Here is a 6,075-nt window from a genome sequence, read left to right on the forward strand (position 1 = left end):
TAAGGGCCAGAAAAAAAGTACACTTCTATTATGAAACTTTTTTCCTAAAAATCCAGGCCATCAACGAGTATCTGTAACTCTCTCATGTCAAAGAATAACTGAAGTCCTTTCGTATCTGCACACAAATTTGCTTCCTTTATGAGGGAGAACAGTTGTGACACTGTTGCCAGCAAAGAAAGATTAAAATATCATTTAGAAGAGGAAATATGGTAATGGAAAAAATGCGGGAGTAAATATAATAGTCATATTGACTATCAGCCAGTTATCTAAGTGGCCTGAGCAGGCTGCCTTGCGCAGCTTGCCTGAAGTTATCCACAAAAACAACATTAGTTGTTTATGGCTTCTCTACCCTTGTGAGGCTAGCTGTAGAGCAGAGAGGGGCTTTGCTTTGAGAATGGATGAGTGGTTTGATATCAGTTAGGGTCTTTCCATTAGACCTTCCATTTTATTAGTCCAGGTAGCAGTATTTCCCTCATTGGTATTTTTGAGTTTCCCCTGACTTGAGTCAAACCAGTGCCTAATGGAGCAAATTTGAACTTGAGCATTTCACTTCCTTTGGCTTAAGTAAATGGCTATGTAAATTTATTAACAGAATATTAGACAGGAAACCAGAGTAAAAATGTAAGAGAACATTTATGCCTATTATGAGAAAAAATTAGACCTATTAAATTTCTTTATGTTCTAGGCCAAATTAGAAGAATGAGTGTAAAGATCAGTTTAATCAGTGCTATTAAGCTAAGTAGATTTGCTTTTTCCTAATTGATTTTTATATTTTTGTTATTATTTTTCTAAAATATTTAGTTTCGGCTGCGCCGGCTCTTAGTTGCGGAATGCATGTGGGATCTAGTTCCCCGACCAGGGATTGAATCCCTGGGCCCCCTGCATTGGAAGCACCGAGTCTTACCCACTGGACCACCAGGGAAGTCCCCTAATTGATTTTTAATGTCAATTTTCCCAAATACAGTATTGACCCAGGTTCAACAGAATGTGTTAATTATTGTGTGAATTTTGTCTTTACTGACCAGCACATAGTTGAGAAGAATTCTATTATTTAGTATTGTTTTAGCCCTTGAGTTTATACTTGTCTGTTGGGCCTCTAAATTTTGTTTTATTTATTTGAAGAGAAATTATGTATCACATATTCGAGTCTAGGAACTTTGAAAATGCTGGTACACACCAATTAAATCTTATATGTTGGACCATTCCTGATGCGTTAGCACATTTAACTCTTAAAAAAAGTGAGCAAATGAGGAGGCAGTTTTAAGCACTCAGAAGGAATCCTGATGCATGTACAAAACATATATATATCCCTAGTGATCACGCCTCATTTTATAGTCAAAATACTTGAGGCATATATGAAATCTCACTAAATAGAAACTTTTAGACCTTATCTTTTCTAAGTATTTGAGAGAGGCATCATCTTTTAGAGAACATTACATATTTATAAGACACACGTTATCAAAATCTTAATAAGGAAATACTGAAAGAATGTAGGTGACAAAGGTATATCTTTGAGGGAATTAAAGATTTTCTCAGTATAACCTGATAAGAATCTTTCTTGTAATCTTCATGAGTAATATGTAAGAGGCTTCCCCTATCAATATGTGATGGTCTACTGAGTGACTTGTGGATCTGTCTGATCATTGCCTCTACATTCCTAGGGATGTCTCCCATGGGGTCCTTCTTTCAACTAGTCCTGGCTTATGCTGAGTCAGCCAGTCTCTGAGACCACTCTGGCCGTATCCATTGCAATGGATGCCAGTGATGCAACAACGAGCAAACAGGAATGTTCCTAAACTTCTCTGCACCAATCTGACTTTGTTAATAGCGCTTTCCTCCCAGAATATCCAATTTCCTTATTTTCACTACACAAGGAAGAATTATTTATAGAACCACTAGTTTATGTATTTATAATTTATCACTTCAAGGAGGTGGGTGTCATATAAACTGCTAATATAAATTTGAAAAAAATTGCATAAACTTTAAAGTTGAGACAAATAATTCTGCTCTTCCTTACCATATTCTTTTGTACAATTACAAAAGAAACTCTTGAGTTTCTTCCCCTGATTATTCCTTCTCATATCACCCTATACTAAGGTTCATGGCTTGGGGGATACAGAACTCCTTGTAGTTAAGTTTAAAAAAAAAATTTACCCTCCCCACACCTTTAGAAGCTCTATCAAGCCCTGTCTGCTTAATCATTATGGCATCATTTCCTCTGCAGCATCATTTCCAACATCATTTTGTAAAATATCTTTATTGGAGTATAATTGCTTTACATTGTGGTGTTAGTTGCTGCTGTATAACAAAGTGAATCAGCTATACATATACATATATCCCTACATCCCCTCCCTCTTGTGTCTCCCTCCCACGCTCCCTATTCCACCCTTCTAGGTGGTCACAAAGCACCGGGCTGATCTCCCTGTGCTATGCGGATGCTTCCCATTAGCTATCTGTTTTACAATTGGTAGTGTATATATGTCCATGTCACTCTCTCACTTCGTCCCAGATTACCCTTCCCGCTCCCCATGTCCTCAAGTCCGTTCTCTATGTATGTCTTTACTCCTGCCCTGCCCCTAGGTTCTTCCGAAACTTTTTTTTCTTTTTTATAGATTCCATATATGTGTGTTAGCATACGATATTTGTTTTTCTCTTTCTGACTTACTTCACTCTGTATGACAGTCTCTAGGTCCATCCACCTCACTACAGATAACTCAGTTTCGTTTCTTTTTATGTCTGAGTAATATTCCATTTTATATATGTGGCACATCTTTATCCATTCATCTGTCAGTGGACACTTAGGTTGTTTCCATGTCCTGGCTATTGTAAATAGTGCTGCAATGAACATTGTGGTACATGACTCTTTTTGAATTATGGTTTTCTCAGGGTGTATGCCCAGTAGTGGGATTGCTAGATCATATGGTAGTTCTATTTTTAGTTTTTTAAGGAACCTCCATACCGTTCTCCATAGTGGCTGTATCAATTTACATTCCCACCAAGAGAGGGTTCCCTTTTCTCCGCACCCTCTCCAGCATTTATTCTTTGTAGATTTTTTGATGATGGCCATTCTGACTGGTGTGAGATGATACCTCATTGTAGTTTTGAATTGCATTTCTCTAGTGATTAGTGATGTTGAGCAGCCTTTCGTGTGTTTGTTGGCAATCTGTATATCTTCTTTGGAGAAATGTCTATTTAGGTCTTCTGCCCTGTTTTGGATTGGGTTGTTTGTTTTTTTGATTTTGACCTGCATGAGCTGCTTGTATATTTTGGAGATTAATCCTTTGTCACTTGCTTCTTTCGGAAATATTTTCTCCCATTCTGAGGGTTGTCTTTTAGTCTTGTTTATGGTTTCCTTTGCTGTGCAAAAGCTTTTAAGTTTCACTTACTGAAGAGGCTGTCTTTTCTCCATTATATACTCTTGCCTCCTTTATCAAAGATAAGGTGACCGTGTGTGGGGGTTTATCTCTGGGCTTTCTATTCTGCTCCATTGATCTAGATTTCTGTTTTTGTGGCAGTACCATACTGTCTTGATTACTGTAGCTTTGTAATATAGTCTGAAGTCTGGGAGCCTGCTTCCTCCAGCTCTGTTTTTCTTTCTCAAGATTGCTTTGGCTCTTCGGGGTCTTTTGTGTTTCCATACATATTGTGAAATTTTTTGATCCAGTTCTGTGAAAAATGCCATTGGTAGTTTTATAGGGATTGCACTGAACCTGTAGATTGATTTGGGTAGTATAGTCATTTTCAGGATGTTGATTCTTCCAATCCAGTAACATAGTATATCTCTCTGTCTGTTTCTGTCATCTTTTTTTTTTTTTTTTTTTTTTTTGTGGTATGCGGGCCTCCCTCTGCTGTGGCCTCGCCCGTTGCGGAGCACAGGCTCCGGATGCGCAGGCTCAGCGGCCATGGCTCATGGGCCCAGCCGCTCCGCGGCATGTGGGATCCTCCCAGACCAGGGCGCAAACCCGGTTCCCCTGCATCGGCAGGCGGACGCGCAACCGCTGCGCCACCAGGGAAGCCCCTGTTTCTGTCATCTTTAATTTCTTTCATCGGTGTCTTATAGTTTTCTGCATACAGGTCTTTTGTCTCCTTAGGTAGGTTTATTCCTAGGTATTTTATTCTTTTTGTTGTAATGGTAAATGGGAGTGTTTCCTTAATTTCTCTTTCAGATTTTTCATCATAGGTGTATAGGAATGCAAGAGATTTCTGTCCATTAATTTTGTATCCTGCTACTTTACCAAATTCACTGATTAGCTCTAGAAGTTTTCTGGTAGCCCCCCTAGGATACTCTATGTATACTATCATGTCATCTGCAAACAGTGACAGCTTTACTTCTTTTTCATTTTGGATTCCTTTTATTTCTTTTTCTCCTCTGATTGCTGTGGCTAAAACTGCCAAACTATGTTGAATAATAGTGGTGAGAGTGGACAACCTTGTCTTGATCCTGATCTTAAAGGAAATGGTTTCCGTTTTTCACCACTGGGAATGATGTTGGCTGTGGGTTTCTCATTTTATTTCTTTTTCTTCTCTGATTGCTGTGGTTAAAACTTCCAAAACTATGTTGAATGATGGTGGTGAGAGTGGGCAACCTTGTCTTGTTCCTGATCTTAGAGGGAATGGTTTCAGTTTTTCACCATTCAGAACGATGTTGTCTGTGGTTTTGTCGTATATGGCCTTTATTATGTTGAGGTAAGTTCTCTCTGTGCTTACTTTCTGGAGGGTTATTATCATAAATGGGTGTTGAATTTTGTCCAAAGCTTTTTCTGCATCTATTGAGAAGATCATATGGTTTTTCTCCTTCAGTTGGTTAATATGGTGTATCACATTGATTGATTTGCGTATATTGAAGAATCCTTGCATTCCCGGGATAAACCCCAGTTGATCATGATGTATGATCCTTTTAATGTGCCATTGGATTGTGTTTGCTAGTATTTTGTTGAGGATTTTTGCATCTATGTTCATCAGTGATACTGGCCTGTAATTTTCTTTCTTTGTGACATCTTTGTACAGTTTTGGTATCAGGGTGATCGTGGCCTCGTAGAATGAGTTTGGGAGTGTTCCTCCCTCTGCTATATTTTGGAAGAGTTTGAGGAGGATAGGTGTTAGCTCTTTTGTAAATGTTTGACAGAATTTTTCTGTGAAGCCATCTGGTCCTGGACTTTAGTTTGTTGGAAGATTTGTAAGCACAGTTTCAATTTCAGTGCTTGTGATTGGTGTGTTTATATTTTCTATTTCTTCCTGGTTCAGTCTCGGAAGGTGGTGGTTTTCTAAGAATTTTTCCATTTCTTCCAGGTTGTCCATTTTATTGGCATATAGTTGCTTGTAATAATCTCTTATGATCCTTTGTATTTCTGCATTGTCAGTTGTTACTTCTCCTTTTTCATTTCCAATTCTCTTGATTTGAGTCTTTTTCCTTTTTTTCTTGATGAGTCTGGCTAAGGGTTTATCAATTTTATTTATCTTCTCAAAGAAGCAGCTTTTAGTTTTATTGATCTTTGCTATCATTTCCTTCATTTCTTTTTTATTTATTTCTGATCTGATCTTTATGATTTCTTTCCTTCTGATAACTATAGGGTTTTTTGTTCTTTCTTTATTTGCTTTCGGTATAAAGTTAGATTGTTTATTTGAAATTTTTCTTGTTTCTTGAGGTAGGATTGCATTACTATAAATTTCCCTCTTAGAAGAGCTTTTGCTGCATCCCATAGGTTTTGGGCCATCGTGTTTTCATTGTCATTTGTTTCTAGGTATTTTTTGATTTCCTCTGATTTCTTCAGTGATCTCTTGGTTATTTATTGTTTAGCCTCCATGTGTTTGTATTTTTTACAGTTCTTTTTCTTGTAATTGCTCTGTAGTTGTGGTTGGAAAAGATACTTGATATAATTTCAGTTATCTTTAATTTACCAAGGCTTGATTTGTGACCCAAGATATGATCTATCCTGGAAAATGTTCCAGGAACACTTGAGAAGAATGTTTATTCTGTGGTGTTTGGATGGAATGTCCTATAAATATCAATTAAGTCCATCTTGTTTAATGTATCATTTAAAGCTTGTGTTTCCTTATTTATTTTCATTTTCGATG

The sequence above is a fragment of the Physeter macrocephalus genome, chromosome 9 (assembly GCF_002837175.3).
Source record: "Physeter macrocephalus isolate SW-GA chromosome 9, ASM283717v5, whole genome shotgun sequence".
Taxonomy (NCBI): Eukaryota; Metazoa; Chordata; class Mammalia; order Artiodactyla; family Physeteridae; genus Physeter; species Physeter macrocephalus.